This window comes from Leuciscus leuciscus (genome assembly GCF_965113295.1).
Source record: "Leuciscus leuciscus genome assembly, chromosome: 23".
In the NCBI taxonomy this organism is placed as follows: domain Eukaryota; kingdom Metazoa; phylum Chordata; class Actinopteri; order Cypriniformes; family Leuciscidae; genus Leuciscus; species Leuciscus leuciscus.
Window position 1 is genome coordinate 18623661 of NC_138747.1, and position 22312 is coordinate 18645972.

General features: G+C 37.0%; 1 long non-coding RNA gene across 1 annotated transcript; it reads right to left on the minus strand.

The window, feature by feature from the left end:
- Positions 1–6100: 6100 nt before the first annotated feature.
- On the minus strand, positions 6101–21910 carry LOC309488210. Its single transcript, XR_014202052.1, has 3 exons — positions 21735–21910; positions 16204–16360; positions 6101–6292 (listed from the first exon to the last, which is right to left on the minus strand). It is a non-coding gene; the product is annotated as an uncharacterized lncRNA (long non-coding RNA).
- Between the last annotated feature and the right edge of the window lie 402 nt (positions 21911–22312).

The following is a 22312-nucleotide window of genomic DNA, read 5'->3' on the forward strand; positions in this document are numbered from 1 at the left end:
ATTGCAGGTAACATCACCACATGGCATGATGCACTTAAAATCTGACCAACAAAACACTGGGCCTTCTGCCAGTGAGAGTTCAAAAAGACAACACATTGTGAGGAAACTTTCCCAAGATCACCACTATAGGAAGAAATAACCATTTCCTATTTGTGCTATATCTACCACATGTTCATTTATAATTAATCAACCTGGTGCAACTAAACACCAGGCTTGGGAGGGTTACTTTAAAAATGTATTCCGTTACAGTTACAAATTACTTCATTAAAAAAGTATTCAGTAACGTAATCCAAGTACTATAATATGAAAGTAATGTAACTGATTACTTTTGGATTACTTCAAGGTCACGTATATAAATAAAGTCAAGCAAGAAGAAATATATAAAAAAAATAAAAAAACTTATTTATTAAGAATTTGGTCCAGTGTACAATATTTTCAAAATATACACACAGGCCTTAATATATATTTATGTAAAGGGCTATACAGACATCTAGTGGCTAATGTATGGTATTACAGATTATTTTGTTTTATTTGTAACAAATTTTTAACTAAAAAATAAAAACACAACATTTAAAAATGTTACACAATCTACATATTAGTTTATTTAGTTTATTTAAAATAGGCCAACATGTTGACTAAAGCCGTGATCTTTCTTAATTTGCCTGACTGAACTTGTGGCGTTGGCAGTGGGAGTTCCCCTACTATACCTAGACAGCGAACATCCCGTCACGCGAGAAAAGATTAAGAAAGGACATTTTGGGTACTAAAAAACCTACTCTCCTAATTTCTACAAAATAGCAGCGCAATTTACATGAATTAAAAGCGATTTTACCCGCAGGCAGCATCGTTTCTACTAGCAGCAGTGATTCAATCTGCGTCTGAGGAGATTGTAGAAAGCTGTTATTTGCACATGCACCAGCGCGTGGCACACGTGAGTCATTACTGGCAACAGAACCAGGAACTACTGTATAATCAAGCAGCGCTTAATATAGTGTTATTATGCCAAAATACTTATTTATTTAGTTTTAAACGAAACCATTGTAATCCTGAAAGTATTCCCCCTTTTTTCAAAATGTAACTATAATCTGATTACTACGTTTTTTGACGTAACTGTAACGGATTACAGTTACTGGATTTTTGTATCCTGATTACATAACGGCGTTACATGTATTCCGTTACTCCCCAACCCTGCTAAACACGCAACAGTTTCCAGACTGGACAAAAGCAAACAGATTCTAATTTAAATAATAGGCCTATAACCTAATCAATTTTGCTTAGGGTGATGATGGCAGAAATAAGAAATATGAAAAATAAAGAACTACTTCCTAAGTCAAATCTACTGTCCTCTTACCAGATGTTAGTGAAACACACTTGATAACACATACATTTTCTAATTTTACATTTTGTCTGAGGCTAGATGGCTTTCTAACTCGGAATGAAACACAGGTGTCTAAGGTCATTCATTTCTGCCAAGCCAATCATTTACAGTACCATGAATATCCCTAATCTGCCTTCAGTGAAATGATAACCATAGCAAAATGGCAAATACAGTGAAAAAAGAAAGACTATAAATAACAAAATTTAAATCTCTGATAGAATACAGGCTTGAAGTGAACGTGTTTAGATAATTAGGCTAGAAATAACAGCTGTGTTTGGGCTACAGCCCGCGTAAAGAGATCAGTGCACTGCAGGCAGGTATGAGAACACGTTTCAATGCCAAACGGATTAGAGCTAAATTAGCAGCAAGTCCATCAGAGCAATCTGTTTCCTTTTCCATCATTTTAAATCGGTAAAATAAACACTACACTGTAAAAAAAAAAAAAAAAAAAAAAAAAAACATTTTTTAAGTACAAACTTAGATGTTTAAGTCATTTCAACTTAAATTACATTAAACTGACTTTATAAAATTAGTTGAATCTTGTATAATTTATCATTTATCTTGTATACTTGTTGATCCTATATTTTTTTACAGTGTACAGTTCAAAACTTTGGGGTCAGTAAGATTTAGTCTCTTCTGCTCGTCAACGCTACATTTATTTGATCAAAAATACAGTTAAAAACATATATATTAATACTATTTAAAATTCTATTTGAATATATTTTAAAATGTAATTTATTCCTGTAATGCAAAGCTGAATTTTCAGCATCATTACTCCAGTCTTCAGTGTCACATGATCATTCACAAAACCATTCTAATATGATGATTTGGTGCTCAACAAACATTTCTTATTATTATCAGTGTTGGAAACTGTGACACTTTTTTTTAGGATTCTTGAACCAATTATTTGAAATAGCAATGGATTCATTTAAATGCAATTTTATTTGTCTAGCTCTTTTCACAATACATAATGTTTCTTTTGTAACACTATAACGTCTTTAGTGTCACTTTTGATCAATTGAATATGTCCTTGCTAAATAAAAGTATTAATTTCTTTATAACTTATTCATTTCATTTCATAAATAAAAAAACTGATCCCAAACTTTAGAACGGTAGTGTATAGAGTCCAGCAGGTATGTGTGGTCTATCACAGATAGTTTTATGATGCCACACAATTAATTTAATGAATGTACTGTATATCACAACCATGAGACAAAATAATGATTTTTTTTTCAATCCCATTAAATCTCAAAGAACGCCTGTCTGTCAGCAGATAGATACTGCAGTGCTGGTGTAACGTCAGAGCGCCTGACAGTTTGCCAGGCCATAGAGAAAGAAGCCACTGAGAACAGCAGAATGTCTCATTATCCTTAAGCAGTAAGGAGCTAATCCTCTTGATGGCATTTGCATCTGTGCTCCAAGAGGAAGGGATGTGGCTTGGATTACAGTATTGCTTTGGCAGGGTCAGCAGTGGCACTAGAGCCTGTAATTGGTACAGTAAGCTGACGTACTGGCATACATTTTAATATATCATTGTATACGATATTATAAAGACAACATGTTGTTTCCCAAATTAAATAACTATCTTTCATTTGTCATTGCACTACAGCCAAAATGCATGACTGACATCATCAATTGTGGTGACATACATGAGGTGAGTTAATGATGCTGAAATTTTATCTATCTCTAATTCCCTGTTTTCTTTTCACTCCCAAGTTTTCTTAAAAATTTTAAAGTTGTTGGATTTACCAGAAATGGAAAATAAGTAGGCAGTGCCAAAGTACGCAAGTTGCGTAGGGCCCCCGGACCACCAGGATTATGCACCAGAATTATTAAGCGGGACGCTGACGCCCTTTCTAGTACATAACATCAAAATCAGTCAAATCATGTACTGTAACATGACTGTTATAATATACAGTCTCCTGCCAGACGTGCGCAATATTTAAAAAAAGTAAAGCTAAAAGCATATAGAGCTGCGAAAGAAATGAAAGAAATGTAGTATTACTGACTGTTTAAACTCTCTGTATGTGTGTTGACAGTGAAACTGCTCTGAAAGAACAGATTAAGGGGTTGGGGGTCATTTGGGGGTTTTTATGAACGCATTGACAGTTCCAGAAGTCTAGAACCAGCACTGGCAGTTGGCTGTATTATGGGAGAAAGGTGTGGACTCACAGAAGTACTTGAGTGTCTCATCGATCTGCTCCTGTGTAAGTCCAAGAGCGGCCTCTGGTGGCAGCAGAGGTGTGTGCAGCCAGTCGTCATGCTCGTACCCATACACGTGGTCTGCCCGCAGAGTGTATTTGGGCAATTCTTCTGTAAGCAAGCTGACGATCTCCACCTCTGGCAGATCCACACTGGAGCACAGATCTGTGTGATGAAACAGAAAGACAACCATTTACTTTCACAACTCTAAATGTTAATTTAATAAGTTGATCTGAAAATATCTAATTAGTTATTTAAGGTAAATGTATGTTACATCATTTAGAAGATTGTATTCATTGATGGAATGAAAAAAAAAAGGCTACAGATTAATAAATTAAATTAAAATTACAGTGTGGACATGAAAACATCTGAGCTGAGGCCACAACAACTCCAGCATGATGTGCTGTCTTTCCAAGTCAAAAAAAGCTAGAGTTATATATTATTAGTCAATCAAAAATATTAGGTCTACATTACTTATAGCGGCTTAAATGTGACGTATGGGTACGAGCATGACGAAATTATACTGGTGTTCAAGGACAAGCACTAAGCTGGTTCAAATCATACCTATCTGACCGCTACCATTTTGTCTATTTAAATGGAGAAAAATCGATCATAACTCCAGTAAACTATGGAGTGCCGCAGGGATCTGTGTTAGGCCCTCTGTTATTCTCAATATATATGATGCCACTTGGAAATGTTATAAGGAAACATGGAATTAGTTTCCATTGTTATGCTGATGACACTCAAATATATATTTCATCACGGCCGGATGAAAACGCTAAATTTTCCAAATTGACAGAGTGTGTTAAAGATATAAAAGATTGGATGACGCGTAATTTTCTTTTATTAAATCCAGACAAGACAGAGGTAATACTTATCGGTTCAAAAAACCGCCCACAAAACCTCGCACAATACAACTTTAACATCATAGGATGTCCTGTTACTTTATCCTCTACACTACAGTAAAAGACCTGGGTGTTATACTCAATTGCAACCTGTCTTTTGAAAATCATATTTCATATGTTACAAAAACAGCCTTTTTCCACCTTAGAAACATTGCTAAGCTACGTAATATGCTATCAGTTTCTGATGCAGAAAAGTTAGTTCATGCATTCATGACCTCGAGACTGGATTACTGTAATGCTTTATTAGCTGGTTGTCCTGCATCCTCAATAAACAAGCTACAGTTAGTCCAAAATGCCGCCGCTAGAGTTCTTACGAGATCAAGAAAATATGATCATATAACACCAATTTTATCATCACTGCATTGGTTACCTATAAAGTTCCGTATTAATTACAAGGTATTGCTACTGACTTATAAAGCCCTAAACGGCTTAGCTCCTGTCTATTTAACGGATCTTCTATCGCCCTATAATCCATCGCGCTCTTTAAGATCACTAAATTCAAGGCTTTTGGTCATACCTAGGATATCCAGAACCACCAAAGGAGGGAGAGCGTTTTGACATTTGGCTCCAAAACTCTGGAATAGTCTTCCTGATACTGTTCATTGCTCAGACTCGCTCTCCCAGTTTACAACTAGATTAAAGTCGCATCTCTTCAGCCAGGCATTCATATAATCTTACAGTTCAAACTACAATCCGGCCTGTAGCTCATAAATGCCAGAGGAGAACTGGCCCCCGACTGAGCCTGGGTTCTCCCAAGGTTTTTTTTTCTCCATTAGGTCACCTGATGGAGTTTTAGGACACCATTAGGTCACTTGATGGAGTTTTTCGGTTCCTTGCCACTGTTGCCTTTGGCTTGCTCTGTTGGGGATATTTTGGGGATATTTAATTTAATTTTATCAATCAATAAATTCCTCTTGAAACAAACTTTGTTGTATTATTTTAATTTAATACTGTGAAGCTGCTTTGATACAATCTGTATTGTGAAAAGCGCTATACAAATATACTTGACTTGACTTGACATAATGGCTGAGAAGTTTCAATCAAGAAGATGATTTAAAAATCATATTTGAGTGTTAATATAGCTATAAAGCTACAGCAAACACTCTTGAGCTTTTAGAATAGTCTATAATTAGAAAGCAGCACACATAGGTACTTCCTTAGTCACTATGGTTTGTACTACCTTTCCTGCCTTTGTCGGCATTTTTCCTGCCTTTGTCTGATTTGATGCTCAAGATTTCTTATCATTATCAACATTGAAAACGTTGTGCTGCTTAATTTCTTTTTTTCCATGATTCTTTAATGTAAAGAAAGTTTAAAAGAACAACATGTTTTGTAACATTATAAATAGCTTTACTATCACTTTTGATCAATTTCATGGGTCCTTGCTGAATAAAAGTATTGTTCCCCAAACAGTTAAACGGTAGTGTATCTGCTAAACGTACATTAGCATATAGTTGGCACTACAGCAAACAGATGCAACCTGGGAACAATCGCACACCAACAAAACCCCTTCCTGTACCTGTGAGAGTTGAGACATCATGGAAGCCTTGTGCTGGCAGTGGATCCTCCCTCAAGTTCCCAGGAGTGAGGCCGATCTCCTGGGCGAGGGTCCCGCATCCCTCTCCCTGCTCTCCATGGAGGGCGAGGGGCCCTGTGGGCTCCAGGGAGGGCTGAGGAGGAGAACAGTGAGACAGTGTGACAGGCCTGCTGGGGTTCAGGGTGATGGGTGCTTGAGGCCTTCGACAGAATGATGTGCTGCCTCTCCTGGATCAGAGAATGGGTGTGGAAGCACACGTCCTCATGTGACCTGGTGGAGACAGACAGAAAGAGAGAAATGTACACTGATATTAACAAACTGATTATAAGAAAATAGCCCCCCCCCCCCCCCCCGGTCAGTATCCAGTTAAATGAAAAGTGCGTATGAAAACAATGATGCTCAGGGCACAGATCATGTTCATTGAAAGCAGGCCATTGATTGTATTGTGCTACTGAAACTTGATAGGCCCTCACGGAACGACAGCAGTGTTACTTTCAGCTTGATATCTTCCAGTGAAAATGTCTATCAGATCCAATATCAAATGACATGACACACTTATAAATAATTCAGCTTTTTTGAGTCATGACATTCTGAAACAACTACCCTGTGGTGAGAATATATCATGTTTAATAAGGAATTTTAGTAAAGGACGTGTTATGAGCTTATGACAATGCTAAAATATGATTGAACTAATAACACTCCTCCAACAGAGTTAAGCTCTGCCTTCTTTGTTACTGTTGTTTTATCAGACAAGCTTTACATAACATCCAATAGGAATGTAGGAATGAATTGGAGATATTTGTGAACAGTGAACAGATTTTTAGCAAAATGTACTCATAAATGGTTAAATTGGATATTATCCTAACATACAATATTTTTTTATTTAATTGTGCAATAAGCCAAGCATTTTTATCTGACCCTTTTCTGCAAAGAAATTAAGTAAAACAAAAACGTGATTTAAAAAAAAATGAATCAGATCTAAACAAACACTTCGAACAATTACAGTTTTTTTGGATTGCTTAAGCACAATTTTCAAAACAGGGCCCGTGTTTTCAAAACACTACACACAATTAGCACAACCACACACCCAATTAGCAAAACACTACAGATCCTTTGCATAATTAAACACTCTTGTAAAAACTATACACTTCTGTTTAAAAAGCACACTTTGTTACCATATGAAACACACACGTTTCACATTACTATACTCTGTTTGCACGAGTTACACTCTGCTGTGATAAACCTAAAACACTTTTAGCACTTCTACTTCCCTATGATTAGAGTAGGCTACCATCAACAAAGTACAAATATAATGTAAATTCACCAAACACTACACAAGACCAATGTTGCAGACTGAAGAAACTCATTTATTTCTCAACACGCCCAAAATGTTGACATGGAGATTCATAATACTGTAACAAAATGTCACTTTACGTATTGTACTGTAAGTTTACTGTAAAAAAAATAAAATAAAACTAGACATTGTCTCTTCGCCTAGCTGGATCTGGCCAGAGAATTTCATCAACATCGCAGGCAATGTTGTCATTAGCAAGACACCTTGGAAAGAAACGTCTTGAATGACGAATCCATCCTTGCATTGCTGCTACCTCCATCTGGTCACAGGCCTCCTCCATGGCTTGGATGAGGGGTACCTCAGCCTGGAGACGGAGATCATATACCTTCCACCGCCATGCCGAGAAAAACTCTTCTATAGGGTTGAGGAATGGAGAGTATGGTGGAAGATATAGGACGGTGAAATGTGGATGTTGCTGAAACCAGTTCTGAACCAGAGCAGAGCGGTGGAAAGACACATTGTCCCAGACAACAATGTATTGCATATGATCGATTTGATTTGCTGCTGTTATGTTGTGCAATTGGTCCAAGAATGTAAGTATGAGTGCTGTGTTGTAAGGGCCCATATGGGCATGGCGGTGGAGGACCCCATTCTGTGTAATGGCTGCACAGAGTGTTATATTACCCCCACGTTGCCCTGGGACATTGACTATAGCCCTGTGGCCAATGATGTTTCTTCCCCTCCTTCGTGTTCTCGTCAGATTGAACCCAGCCTCATCTACGTAAATGAACTCATGCTGGATCTCTTCTCCATCCATTCGTAAAACTCTCTGAAGAACAGTGTCAGGCAAAATTGTGTAGTTCAGTGTAGATCTAGTATACATATTACAGTACAGTAAAAGATTATGAGACAGTATGCAAGATCACACTGCTAAAGTGAATATACCTCTGCATAATCATGCCGCAGTCGTTTCACCCTTTCAGAATTGCGCTCGAAAGGCACTCGATAAATTTGCTTCATTTGAATATGTTTTTTTTTTAGGATGCGTGCCAGTGTTGATGTTGAGACCTGATGGATATCGTTGAAAGTGGCGTGGTTATTGACAATGTTAGCTTGGAGCTGATTGAGTGTTATAGCATTGTTGGCCAAAACCATGTTTACTATCTCCCTCTCTTGCTGCTCTGTGAACATAGGAGGCCTTCCCCCTTGTCGTTCCTGACCCTCAATCCTATGTAGAAAAAAAAAAACAGTATACAATAGTACAGTAATTTCACAGGAAAAGGTAACAGAAGTGCTGAGTGCATAGAATACAGTACAAATACCTATTTTCCAGTCGAAATGTTCTTATCACACTTGCCACTGTGTATCGGCTTAGATTTGGCTGTACTCGCAGTCCAGCCTCCCTCAGCGTCAGGCCGTGGTTGACAACGTGGTCAACCATTTTTACATTTACATTTATTCATTTAGCTGACGCTTTTATCCAAAGCGACTTACAATTGCTATATATATGTCAGAGGTCGCACGCCTCTGGAGCAACTAGGGGTTAAGTGTCTTGCTCAGGGACACATTGGTGTCTCACAGTGGATTCGAACCCGGGTCTCTCACACCAAAGGCATGTGTCTTATCCATTGCGCCACCACCACCACAACCAGTGTTGCGCGGATCTCATTTGTCAGATTCGGTCCTCTTTGAGCACCTTCTTGTCTTCCTCTTCCTCTTCCTCTTCCTCTACCTCCAGCATGGCCTCCATCTCTTCCTCTTCCTCTGTTGATTCCTCCTCTGTTGATTCCTCTTCCTCCCCTTCCTCGTCCTCGTCCTCGTCCTCCTCCTCCTCCTCCTCCTCGTCCTCCTCCTCGTCCTCGTCCTCGTCCTCCTCCTCCTCCTCCTCGTCCTCCTCCTCCTCCTCCTCCTCGTCCTCGTCCTCCTCCTCCTCCTCCTCCTCCTCCTCGTCCTCCTCCTCCTCCTCCTCCTCCTCCTCCTCCTCCTCCTCCTCCTCGTCCTCCTCCTCCTCCTCGTTTTACTCTTTCTCTGACTCTTTCCATTGTGCTTGAAGACTGATGAACTCACCTGCTGCTTTTTATAGTGCTTATACACCTGATTGGTGTGTCTACAATTAAGCAAACAAGTGTTTGCACACCTGATGACTGTGTTGAACCAATTGGTTGGACGGTGCGGTAATTTGACAGTCAGTGCTTTGGTATTGCAAGGAAGTGACTTCATGATAGATTTTTGTGTGTAATGTATGTTAAGTGTGTTTAGTGTTTTGCAAATCACTGTGTGTAGAGTTTTGCAACAAGTGTGAGGTTGACAATGTGCTTATAGTTGTGCAAATATGGGCTGATGTTTTGCTTCTTGAGTGTAAGGTTTTGCTAATAGTGTACTACTTTTAATTTTAGTGTGTAAGCAATCCAAAAAAACTGTAATGAAAACAGAGAAGCCTCATTTAAAAGTGCTTACATCTGAATCAGAACAGCATTCTAACATACTACTGTATGCTGTACACAAGCATTTATTATATATTATGCATACTATACACAGTATGCACATTTTCTATATGCATAGAAAACCCAGATGACCCACAGTAAAATTGCTAAATTGTGCACATTGCACACTCTACACAATACTGTATCCCACAAAGCAACCAGTGCAACAAACGTTGACTCCAGATATTTAAGATATTTAATACAAAACTGAATATGCTTACCAAAGCAACAATATTTTATCTAAAATACAGTAAAAACAGTTTTACTCCATTACTCCAGTCTTCAGTCACATGATCCTCCATAAATAATTCAAATATGCTAAATTGATCCTCACGAAACATTTCTTATTATTATCAATGTTGAAAACTGTTGTGCTGCTTTTTTTCCCCACGATTCATTAATATATAGAAAGTTCAAAAGAACAGAATTGATCTGAAATAGAAATGTTTTTTTAACATTATAATATGGCTTTACTGTCTCTTGATCAATTTAATGGCTCCTTATTTAATAAAAGTATACAAAAAGATTTATAAGAGATACAAGAACAACAATTATAATACCGCTTATAAGCTCTCTAGGTATCTTGTGTCAATATTATAAATGCCCCATTAAAATAAATGACGCATTTTTGTAGACCAAAACCATTTACCATTTTAGTATTTTCAGTTCTATCGCCATGAAGTCAATGGGTTTTTTTAATGCGTTTTAGCTTAAATGTTTGTAATAAGGTCTGTGGTTAACACAAGCTCAGGACACAAAATACATCATCCCCTGTAGCCTGTTGCTAAAAAGTGGATAACGGGGCTACAGATTGTCTGGGACAATAAACGTCATCATGCCGAAAAGGTAAACTCAACTACTCCTAGTTCACTTTCACAGCCTCGTTGTTATAATTGCACTCTTGCAAACTATTCTAACTCAAACTTTCAGAGAAAATATTTTTTAAATAAAGACTTGATGTTGGTGACGTTGAAGTCACCATGGTGTAGTTTGTTTATAGTCTACATTTAGCTTTTTACTTCTGGCAATTGTATTTAGACCTCAATATTCATAAAGGTTGTGTTAATTTGTGAAGCTCATCGTCATGAACAAAACATGTAAGAATGATAAACAGAGTAACTGAGCTTATTTTCTGCAATAACCCAAAATCCAATGGAAAATCCCATAGGATTTTCATCAAGGGAACCAGGGTTGGCCAGCACTCTATACAAACTTTGCATTCCAAAACAAATTTGAACACTATATTTGTTGTTGATTTTTAAATATTGATCAAGGTTTTAAGTCACTCTCACTTTTAGCCAGAGATTACAGACAACCTCAAGGTGACTGTACACAAAACCGGACTCACTGCCAACCAAACTCCTGCTGGAGGTGCCTACGTGTGTCCTTTCACATAGTCTCTAGGGCTCTCCTCTTCTCGGAGAAAGAGGGAGGCCAAAAGAGAGAGAGCGTGATAAAACCACAGTCTATGGATAAAACCAGAGAAAGTGGGAGAGGCAGAGAGAGGAGGAACAAAGAAAGTCTTTTTTCAGCCTATCAGAACGGACACACTTGAATTACGGCTTAAGTTAGGGGGAGGGGCAAGTTCAATGTTCATAAAGCATGTGTTTGGCTGAAAGCAGCGTGTACTCTGAACCGACCGTTTCCTAGGAGACCTGAGGACTGTGAACGCGAGGCTTGGTCACATGATGCATCTGTCAGTGGGCTTTTATGGGCAATTAAGGACTCATGCAAACACGTACACAAAGATGTCTATATGCAAATATACAGTGTTCCTTTTCCACTGAACACCAATGATTAAGTTTACTTACAACATTGCCAAAGTTTGTTTACATGTGTCCCTCCAGTCTCACTCTTAATATTCTAGTATAAATCACATTGTAAACAACACAAAGAACACATTATCATAATTCCCCAAGTCACAAAGAATTAGTCATGAGATAAACAATTATTACAAGGATAATCACTATTTAAAAATTTAGCTCAATCCACTTTTCTTTGCTACAGGACACACTTTAACTGTAACTTTCCATACAAAATTTATTTCCATAAAAATAAGTGCTATGCAAAAATCAAACAACTTCCTACAAACTGCTCAATGAGAATCAGCCAGTTGAGGCATATACATGCAGTTCAAAGGGAAAATCATCATTTGAACATTTTTCCCTAATAAACCCTGTCAAAGTTAATGTAATTGTCCTATTCTCTCTCACCTTGATCAAATATATTAGTTGACCAATATAGTTTTCAAATGACCAATGCCAAATGCCAAAATATCTTGAGGTGGCAGAAACTTGATATAATGCCAGTATTAAAATAATGCAACTTAATGATAGGAAATGAGGCATAGACATTTAAAAAGACAAAAAAAAAAAAAAAAAAAGTGAAATCAAGTAACATATACTGCATAATAACATATAAAAAAAATATATAATAACATCTTCTCTTGTGCCAGTATTATTAGTGCCTTGACAATAATGATTTACTGTATTTTGGAATAATTTGTCAAAAATTCTCTTTAAAATTATTCAGCTGTCCACTGAAAACTTACATGAGAAAAGAGCTAAACTCATCTGGCAATATGGCAGATGGCAACAGCTGCTAAGGCAGATACAAATATTTGAAAACTGCATGTGTTTTATGAATTGAAAAGCCCATTGATAGATTTTGGAAGTGAAATTAAGGAGAATGAACTCTCTTGGCAATATAAAGCATGTGAAAAGTCTAATGCCAAACATCTCAAAATGGTCAAATATCCAAAAATTAACCAGCCTGGCTGATATAGTATCAGTCTATCAGTGAACAGAAAGATTCACATAGAACAATCAGAGCAAAGAAAACACATTAAGAAAACAAGGAAGCATATGCTAATTTTCTGTAAATTACTGTCAGTTACAAGAATCCTTTCCTCTAATTTGCCTCAGTCAGATCAGGTAGCTTGATAGCAACCGGCAATAAACCATGAAAGTTCAGACCAACAAAGGTGTGGTTGGATACTGATATAAATGAGTGCAATAAGGCAGTCTGCTCTGCACAATCAAAACCAGATTAAATAACAATTTTGGAGGATATTATCCTTCAAAAACTATACTTTCATCATGCAGAGATGCAGAAAATTGAAAATGTATGAGGAATAATACATTACCTTCTGCTTGATGATTCATAATCTTTAAATAAGAACTGCTAAATTATTTTTTCAAACACGTCTGTACAGTCTGAGGTCATGTAGTCATGATGTTGGCTCTCAACAGCAAGATCAGGTGTTTCTAAAAGAGATCTAAGGGAAGAACTCTGTCTCTGCCTAACAGGTGATAGATAAGTTTCTCCTATCACTGCTATATCTGATCATGTGTGCCGACTATACAAACAATCACCATTGCCTACGAGCCGTCCTGCACCCACTCTCTCAGACTGAAAAGGACAAATAAATCATAAAAGTACAAACAATGTACAGTAAATAAAACTTTGATGATGCAATATGCAGTTGAAATAAGCACTGTTGTGGAAACCTGTTTTGCATTATTATTATATTTTGGTAGTTTCAAAATTACACGATTTAGCTTAAAGATATGAAAATTCTGATATCTTCTGTTGTTTCAAACCAAATGCAAATTCACGCCTGTACAGAAGAAGGAGCAGCTGAAAGAAATCTTTTACTTATGCAATAAAAAAAATTAAAAAAATTTAATCTAAAGTAATTTTTGCTTATGGCTGAATTGGATCATCGCAGTTCAGCAGCGAAGACATTGATTAATAAAGTGAGATGAAATACATAAAGTATATTTGTGTAATTTAACATGTTTAATTATTGCAGTTTGCGTAATATTCTAAGTTAGCAATAGCACATCACTGTTTTTATTCATTTTAAGGGACACTGAATCTATTTTTGTGCAAGTCAGATGAGTAAATGCCTGCTCACCTTTAGTCTAGAACTACAATAACCATCATGTGTACATGCACTTACTCCCTATTTCTCATGGGGACTGGAGAGGTACCAGTCAATAAACGAGAAAACAAAGTAACTTGCATTACTTATTTGAAATAAAGTACCGGTAACTCAGATATTTTGTTATAAATTTAAAACTAATGCATTACTTTACTAGCTACTTGCAAAAAGTAATCTGATTACGTAACTTTCATTACTTGTACCCCAACACTGTAGAATATAGGTTTGGAAAGATAAAAACACAATCAAATAATGACATAACTCTTCCTTTAAACTGTTCCTTTAAGGCTCTGCAGATAAAATGGTTCAATTAAAACTGTTTTAATATATATATTAAATGGCCATATGAGACTTTAGGACAACAATAAAGTTCATTAAATATGTACAGGGACAATGTGAATCCAAAAATGAGAGGCAACAATCACGGTAAAGTTTATTTACTTGAAACCGAACACTGACTCTCCACACAGCTCTGAACTCCAGCTAAAGACTAAATGGCTCAGAGTCATAAATATGACATCATCACCTCTATCTGTCTAGCCCCTCCCTTTCTCTCTGACAGGTGGTTTGTTCAGGTTTTCACCTCAATGTAAATCATACTGAACAAAGAGTGGACTGGGTGCGTGTTACACGTTAACCTGAGGACATGAATAATAATAAAAAACTTCCTAACTGTTGGACTGATGCACTTTTCTGACCTCTGCAAATGAAAAGTTACAAATTATGGGTCATTAAAGTTCTTCCTGGAAACATTTTTCCTCAAAGATGATGTAGTTATATGAGACCTGGAATATGAGAGAAGATGTCAACAATCATACAGTAGCACGAAGAAGAAAACGTGATGTGTGCTGGTAAGCTGGGCAGGGATCTAAGATTAAGAGGTCAAGTCAAGTTATGCTCATATATCAAATGACATCAGTGCATATAAAGGTGATCATCTGATCTGCTACAATGTCCCTTACTGTTGCCTACAAGTAAAAACAAAAGAGAAACAAATATAATATCCCAGATAACTTCGGTTTTTGGTGCATTTGGCCAAAATAAGCTATACTGGATAAAGTAACTTCAGTAACTTCTACTGCAATGTCTCACTTCTTTATCAAATAATACATCTTTAACCTGACTAGAATAAATATTATACTGTTTAAATGATTAGGGTGAGTAAGATTTTTTTATGTTTTTGAAAGACGTCTCTTATGCTCACAAAGGCTGCATATATTTGATCAAACATACATTAATATTGTGAAATATTATTACAATTTAAAATAACTATTTTCTATTTTAATATATTTTAAAATGTCATTTATTCCTGTGACGGCAAAGCTGAATTTTTTGCATCGTCTTCATCATGACTATGACTATGACTATAATTTCTTATTGTTATCAATGTAAAACATTTGTGCTGCTTAATATTTTGTTGAAACTAATTTTTTACGCTGTCAGGGATTGTCAATCGCTCCTGCCCCTTCTATTCTTTGTGGAGACAAAATTACTGGAAAAAAACAGCAAGTTTGTGAAATAAGAATTTACATAACTAAAAAGATTTATTCAGCTAAATCATACTAGTTAAAGTGATAGTTCATTTAAAAAAAAACTGTTATAATTTACTAACCCCCATGTCATTCCAAAACTATATGACTTACTTTCTTCTGTAGAACATAAAAGAAGATATTTTGAGATGTGTTTTTTCATTCATTCAATGGAAATCAATGGGCACCAATACTGTTTTGTTAACAATAGCCTTCAAAATATCTTCTTTTGTGTTTTGCAGAAGAAAGAGACTCATACAGTTAGAAACAACATGAGGTTATAACAGATTTTGGAGGAAACTATCCCTTTAAGAAAACAGACAACATTTCTAAAATGCTACAGTAATTGAAGTATCTTTAGATCACAGTCCTCTGAATATATTTGTTTAAAAAAAAAAGTATGCTAACCTCCTTCATTACACAATGAGCAATGTTGTGGCATGACAACATTGAAATCCCTTAAGCGCTAGGCCTGTATATTATATATTATGTTATATGGTATTTAGAAGTCCTTAAATAGGCAATTACATCTTTGTAATGATATGTGTATTGTATGTATTGTAATGTCTTTTTTTGTAGTTTTATTAATAACAGTCGTGATCTTGTATAATTGAAACACAAAAACTCAACAGTGCCTAAGTGGCCTGTAAACAAACTGCAGATATATCACATTTCACAGCAGGACTGATATCAGTTAAACACCAGAGTACAACACACTCACATCTGGTCTGTTTTCAATTTAGGATTTCTATAGTCTCTCTAACAATGTAGGAAACCAAAGATGTAATGTCCATCTGTGACATATCCCATGAACATCTACAGTAACAGCAGCAGGTTGAAGCACAACTGATGGTCCCGTAATAGGGTGTACGGACAGCTGTAGCTAAAACTGCGAGTAAGACACATAAAAGAAGTCTAGAGCTACTTACAGCACCTGATAGATGATCTCTGCATTGGGTGAAAGCAGAGCCGGGGAGACAGACGAGAGGTCACACACAGGAGCCTGTGTCTTTCTGGAAATTGTCCTTTACACCTGCTCAAGGTTGCCCTGTCTTGTTCTGCTCACTCTATCGACTGGCCTGTGCACTGAGAAGAGTAGAACGGAGCGATAGGGAGGGTGGAGTAAGAGGAGTGGGTGGGAGCAAAAGAGAGAGAGAATAAAGAGAGGCAATCTGTGAGCCGGCGCTCTGCAGCTCATACTGCTAAAAGCAGTTTCACCACTGCCAGGTCAATTTAATCAAATGGCTCAATTCATCAATTCATAGAACCAACAGATTTACTGATTAATTTAACCTAATCATTCATTTTACACTCATGAATGATTTGTGGACACCTTTGATTATTAAATTGCAATGCTTTATTAATTTGATAATATTACTCACTGATGACTGAATCACTCATTTATATGTGTCAGTGATTTCCAGTCATGACTGATAAGTGTCATGATACGGCTGACACTTGCATAACAGAACATTCGGCTTCTGCCAGTTTTATGTTACAGGGGTTGTTTTTTATTTACTTAACAGGATCATGACATGAGAAATCAAATTTGCTTTGATCTTTTGACATATAAGCAGTCTTTGTACCATTAAACATCCTGCAAGTTTCATAGCTTAAAACATTATAAATAAAGCATTTATTTATTCAAGCTCCAAAAACAACTCATTTGGATATTGTGACGTCACACGGGCAAGTACATTTGCATATGACTGCCTCCAGGGCAAGACATTGACGAATAGTTCATTCGTCCCGCCCACCCATTATAATCATTGACACTGCGCTTACATGCACCCTCATAACGCGATTATAATAGGATTTTGGCAATATTGCGATTAAACTTTACCTCATGTAAATGCAATACTTTGATCAAACTAACGTGATTAAGCTCATAATCATAGTAACCGTATACTCACATTGAACTATGTGGTGTATGCCCATTCCATTTTAAATTATGAATAATCCATCATAAAAAAAATATTTTAACATTTTGGAATTGCCAAAATAAGTTTTTGTTTGTTTGTTTGTTTGTTTGTTTTATAAATATAGTGTATTGTTTTGTGTATTGTAGTGTCAGGGAGACACTGACAATGACTGATTATTAAAATTAAGGTGGTAACACTTTACAGTTTTACTACATTATTTAGCATGAACTAATAATGAACTGCACTTATACAGTATTTCTTGATCTTTGTTAATGTTAATTCAATTGTTACAGTAATACATAATACATGAAATACTACCAATGAAAAAGTCAGACTTTTTCCCCCAGAAATGATTAAATTGTCACTTCTAACTGAAAATGTTTTTTGATGTGGTATCAGTGATTTCAGGCCCAAAAATATATTTTTATCACATTCATCTTATCTTTCCTAACGATCCGCTAGCTACCCGCCCCATAAGCATGCCGTCAAAAAAACGCGTCTCTGTAGGCAGCCTAGGCTCTGAGATCTGCACACAAAAACAAATGGTTTAGCCAAACACTCAAAACCAAAACAAATAGTGTTCCAACCAATCACCGACAGGGGGAGGGTGCTGTGAGGTTTTGAGCCAGCTTTTTCTTCAGCTCTGACTTCGCGTGCAGCCATGCACGAGCACAAAACCTCACAGCACCCTCCCCCTGTCGGTGATTGGTTGGAACACTATTTGTTTTGGTTTTGAGTGTTTGGCTAAACCATTTGTTTTTGTGTGCAGATCTCAGAGCGGATCGTTAGGAAAGATTAGATGAATGTGATAAAAATATTTTTGGGCCTGAAATCACTGATACCACCTTTAAGTAATGTGTGTGTGCGTGTGTGCGTGTGTGCGTGTGTGTGTGTGTGTGTGTGTGTGTGTGTGTGTGTGTGTGTGTGTGTGTGTGTGTGTGTGTGTGTGTGTGTGTGTGTGTGTGTGTGATTTGTGATGACAGAATTTTCCTCTAATGCATGTTGGACAAACTTCAAGTTTTGAATTTTTTTTTTATGTCTAAGAACCAGAAATGTTAAATGCCAATAGTTAAATATACCACACTATCATGTTCATGAAATCTATTACAAATTACCTTCATAAATTGTTTAATTCAGAACCAAATTATTGGATTCAAAACTAAAGTGTTTCGCAACAACAGCTCACTGGAACACACAGAAGCGAGAAAAAAATGTTCAAGGCCATTGTTAACCTCAGATAAAATAAGTTAATAACAAATATTTTGAGTCATTTTGTTTTGTTCACATTATATAATGACAGCAAAGCATATTGTGTTTCAGAATAACAACTGCTATTCAAAACAGGAACGATAAAACATATTTCTCCTCAATATAATGTTTTCCATGAGTCCAGAATCAGACTACCTCTGAGTCACCACTTATTTTAACATCATCCTGGAAAAACTCTCTATGTCCCTGTTCCTTCTCTTCCACAACAATAGGAACAATAGGAGCATGAGCACAAACTACAGAGTTCTCTGTTTTGCATTTGATGGCAAAGGCTTTATTTAGCAGAGCAGGACTGACCACACTCAGCAAATCAGAGAACAGGTGCGGACAGACTTGGAGAGCTGATTATAAATCTCAAGTTGTATTTAAATGAATCCATTCAGGGGCCATTCAGAGAACATTTCTCCATGTTTACAAGCACATTTTCCAATTAAAGTCCATATTCTGGTTAAACCTATATTCCAGTTAAAGCTGCAGTTCGTAACTTTTTTGTTGTTTGAGCAAGTTCATAACCAGCCAGAGTTCAAAACTATCTGCTTGCCTTAGATCGATTCAAAACGGCAAGCTTGTAATAATGTTTTTAATTCCAGTGGTACTGGTGGATTTCCGCAGGAAATTCGAGCATGTCTTTGCGTCATTACGTCACATCTCTATACATATAAAGAAGGAGTCTCGGCTAGTAGGCTATATTGCCTGTGAGGATGTTGGAGGTGGAGATTTATAGCCTTTTCTCACAGCACTTGATATAATTAAATGTATCAATTTGATGACGGATCCAGAAAGGTTCAAACGACAATCACCAGTGACAACTGGAGATTCACCCGTAGTAAAATACAAAAGACTTCGGACTTCGGAGTGGCTACAGAAAAAAAAGAGACTGCAACCGGGCTCATGCGAAAACAAGGATAAATACATTAACATTAACAATTTGAGAACAAAGTATGATTTGTACGGTTTGACGTGATATGATAAGCGATCGTTGGATTTAATCAGCGCGATTTACTGCAAAGCTTTTTTCCCTTAGTTGGTCAGAACAAAAGTAGATGTTACTTGTTCAGATGACATTTTCCTGTGAAAATTCTTATGTTGATCATACTTCCAAATAGTAGAATCTGTGATTCCGAATGACAGTTTCCACACCGGCGCGGTGACTGACAGCCGCACATTCTCCTCAAAACATTGGATTCATCCGCGCTGTGCTGTGCCGTGCTGAGGCACAACCCATGGGCGTCGGAACCATTGTACTGTATATGGGTGGGACAAGACCCACCCACTTTTTAAGACCAATGATATTATACCCACTCACTTTTACCGTCTCTAATTCAGCGCATTTGTCTGTTCGCTTTTCAGAGCGCCGTCAGTCAAATCCATTCCACTTGAGGAATTCCCTAATAAATTAAATTCATTTCCGCTGAATCGCTACATTATATTTCTCAACGAGCCGCAACTGATGAAAGTAACCGCCCGTTGTACCCTTCCAGTCAAATATTGCGTTGAAAAAATCAATAACAGCTTTAAGTTGTCATTGCTGGCAAATGACCATGGTATTAGGGGGATAATCCACAGATAGCTGTGCATTTAATGCACAACGTGGAGGCAAAGAACCGCCCGACGTGAAGTGGAGTTTAGTTTACTTGTTTAATTAAAAGGCACCAGAATACATGAAATGGTATTTTCTCCAGTAACATTTTTCTGGGGGAGGACCCACCCACTTTTTTTTTTCTTCCGACGCCCATGGCACAACCCACGTAAAGTTGATAATTCCGCGAATAACTGCAATTGCAGATTTCGAACAGAGATGGCGACAAAAAGGAAAAAACTACAGACTGCAGCTTTACGTAAGATGCAATAATAACTAATTAACAAATTATGAACTTAATTCTCATTCAAAATGTATGTTGTGAGACTTTTTTATATATTTATAATACTTTCATTTGTACGTGTGCACATTTTCATAGATAAAAGAGTTGATATTCTGAATGAAGTGTTTACAAGGGGGACATTTTTTTATTAGGACTGACAGGCATATGCCAGGTGTCAGATTTCCAGAAACTGTAATTTTAGCTTTTGGCCATAAGCCGTTTTACAGTACGCAAACATAATAATAATATGACCCAAATTCTCATGAATTTTCTTGTGCATGTAAACCCAGTCAATTAATCTGTTCGGGTGTGTCTACATCTATCGGTTGCTGTGTGTCATTTTCAGTGGGAAAATCCACAGAAGTAGGTCCTAAACTCAGGGTAAAGTCCATTTCAAACAAAGCACGCTGTGTAAAGGGATACAAAAAAACATTAGCCTAGAAATATATGTCAGGTGAAAATATTCCACCCACATTCATGTTCATAATTTCCACTTATTATTTTATTCCAGTTGATGAGTAAGGAGCTTCACAGAGCAAATACACTGTCCTTTAATGTCTTCCCAGCAAACAGTAAACGTTCTGGCAACAAACATTATTCCAGTAACGGTCTTTCAAAGTTATCTGGTCTTTAATAAACATTATTTATTATAGCCTACATCATTCAAGGAAAAAAAAATTCTGAAACGGTAGGATGTCCATCTAACATACTTAAATGTTACAACATGTTTCAGAATGTTCAGAGAACAATCAAAGGTAACGTTTCAATAATGTTTGCAAAATGATCAAATTGAACGTTCCCTTAACCTTCGAATAGCCAAGAAAAAAACTTAATGAGAACGTTTGTGTTTGCTCGCTACACAATAGATAAGTACTCTGAGTAGGCTACAATTGTTTATTATTTTAGTAAAATGACGTCACTGTAAGCAACACTTTTACCTAATGTGTATTATTTTTGAAAAAGCTCAGCACCATAGGGAACGTGGAGTCTGGACACCGGCACATATTCAACTGCAAGAAATGCCCTGTGTCCATTCAGTACAAGTTTACTCCATTAAAAAGCGCAGCGTGGACACAGAAAACACTGCAACTTTTTCTTGTCCATAACTTAAAACCTTTGGTAATGAGGAAGTGCAGAAGACGAGTTTAATAAAAAAGAGTGGGGGAAATCACATAACTTCTGCATCACATAAGACTGCGTTGAATCCTCCTAACCGTTACAACAACATCAAATTCAAGTGAACTGTAGTGCTAGATGTTTGTAATCAAATGCATGAGTAGAGATGAAAAGTCCCACCCTGCCAAACAACGAGAACAGTCTCTTCTCTGTCCAACTTATTCGTTTCACGAACCAGCTGCCAAGTTGTTCATTCTGTTGACAGTTTATTTATAAATATGTAAAACTTACTTTATCTTGTTTGTCCACCTTTGTCCATGTATCGCTCATGTCTTTGGCCCAGGGTGAAGCTTGTCGGAAGCGCCTCGAGCTGTCAGGAGCCTGTGGGCAGATCTGTGAACGCGCACTGTGCTCGTGCTCCGTCAGAGGTCGCTCCACCACTGAGGAATGCTCAGCTGTTCATCTAAAAACAGTGTCTCAGATGTGCAGTCAGGATATCCATTTAAGTGAATTGAAAATGTTATGTGGGTTTCTGCGTTAAAGTGTAAAAAAAAAAATCCTGTAAGAAGACATGCGCATGAAAACACATTTACCGAATAAATCCCTCAATGCATAACAACAAAAACTCATGTGACTTCAAATGAGGATGTGATTGATGGACTCATCGGAATCTTCATAAGTTGTTGGTTGTAATATTTTTAATGAACTGTTACACAACTATCCCCACCCCAAACAGCCATAAAATAGCTAACTGATTTAGCATGTCGGTTTGGAGTTAGCATGAATGCAATGCATCAAATTAAACTAGAGAAACGGCTACTTTGGGTTATGTAGGTCAAATAATTGTATCTACAATACAATGATTGCTA